This window comes from Aplysia californica, unplaced genomic scaffold, assembly GCF_000002075.1.
Source record: "Aplysia californica isolate F4 #8 unplaced genomic scaffold, AplCal3.0 scaffold01395, whole genome shotgun sequence".
NCBI classification, from domain to species: Eukaryota; Metazoa; Mollusca; class Gastropoda; order Aplysiida; family Aplysiidae; genus Aplysia; species Aplysia californica.
The window spans coordinates 31,435-33,065 of record NW_004798665.1 but is presented as its reverse complement, the minus strand read 5'-3'; the positions used below and the strand labels follow the sequence as shown (position 1 = coordinate 33,065).

At 45.4% G+C, this 1,631-nt stretch overlaps 1 long non-coding RNA gene across 1 annotated transcript in view; it reads left to right on the top strand.

Annotated features, from left to right (window-relative positions):
• The first annotated feature begins 842 nt into the window (after positions 1-842).
• The window catches only part of LOC118479014, a 2,673-nt gene continuing 1,884 nt past the window's right edge, over positions 843-1,631 (top strand). The window contains exon 1 of the long non-coding RNA XR_004859422.1: positions 843-951. This is a non-coding gene — a long non-coding RNA (uncharacterized LOC118479014). The remainder of the gene's footprint in view (positions 952-1,631) is intronic.

Here is a 1,631-nt window from a genome sequence, read left to right as displayed (position 1 = left end):
TCGCGTTTTTTCTATAAGTTTACAGTGTAAAATAGTCACCTGTCCCGCGCGGCCGCGGCCACCATATTTTATCACACAACCCCTAGATCTATCACACCAAGAAACAACACCTGTCTCAGACGGTCACCTGTCATGGCCCGAAGTTTTGTCATGTTACGTAGGCCCCTCCCACTGTTGAATAGGCATGGAGGTCAATTATGCAGCAGTAGTTGTTGTTGTAAGATACTTGCCGAAAGGTAACAACATGTGATTGTCTTGGACAGGTGGCCCTTAGAGCAGGATCTACAAAGATAACAATAACACGGGCCGGTTTTGCCACGCGGGCCAGTTTGCGGCGGCTGATAATAGATCTAGAACCTTGACCCACTTTCCTCTGGTGCGAACTGACTTGCTTGCCTCTTTGATTAGACTAAAAAAAGTAATTCCCTCTCTTCTCTCCTCTCTCTCTCTCTCTCTCTCTCTTGGGCCGGTCTTGCTCTCTCTCCCCATCGCTGGTTGGTTGACCGCCCGCCAGCCGCGCTGTTTTTTCCACTGCTTGCTAGGGCTGGGCAATGAGTCGCTTTAGCAAAATCTGGATAATATGTTAGTGCACCTCTTCGGGAAATATTATGTTATGAATTGGTTCGGCAAACGGGTTAGAACCACTCGGACAAACGGGTTAGCATCACTTCAACAAATGGTTGCATCCGATTAGGCAAACTGGTCAGGAAAGAGAATTAATAGTCTGAATTCGGATAATGTAGCTGTTGTGGATTATCCGGTTGTCCGGATAATTATCCGGATTTTGCCCACCTCCACAGCGCGCCCACCGATCTTTCTCGCTTTGGCCTTGTTCTTCTCCCTCCCTCTCTCTCTTCACTCGTCCCAACTGCTGTTGCCGTGCTCGTTGTGCGTTGTTGCTGTCTTCCTTCACTTCCACTCTCCTCAACCAGCAGACTCCACGCAGGCAAGGTGAGAATATTAGTTAGGCCTATAGATCTCTCGGTCGTTGTCTGATCTTGTAGTTGAATATTTAACGGTCTTTTCATAACATGACGTACTGAATTGACTTGTGTTATTATGGGGTGCCCCAGCAGATCGGGCCGATCTCCCGACTCGATCGCCTCAAAAGAAAACAAACGTGTTTGTTTTCAGTTTCAGGCAGGCGATGGAGTCAGACGATCGGCCCGATCCAGTCGTAGTGGGCACCCCGTATAATTTTGACTGGATATCTAGAGTCAAAATCTAGATCTAAGTGTGAGATGAATTGTTAAGACAAAATTTAAGCTAGATTCTATGTATCATTGCTTGCTAGATCTAGATTTCTGCATGACCAGTGAGTCTACATTTGTTTCGAATATTGCCGGACCTGACTGAATGTGCAGCTCTCATAATAAATAGGCCTTAAGACTGGACAGGGCAAAATACAAACATGGGCAAAAAGGGGTTCTGTTTTGGCCGATTGGTTGGTCAGGTGTGACTTAACATAGGCCTAGCCTTCACACTTTCCTTGACTATATAAATGATATGTATCTATCCCTTTTAAAAGCTTTCTGTATTTTAATTTGGTATTTTTTTACTTTCCCTCCCGTCTCACACTCAGCTACCAATTGTCTATTTTCTACTAAATATTGATGCGCTGAACACGAATA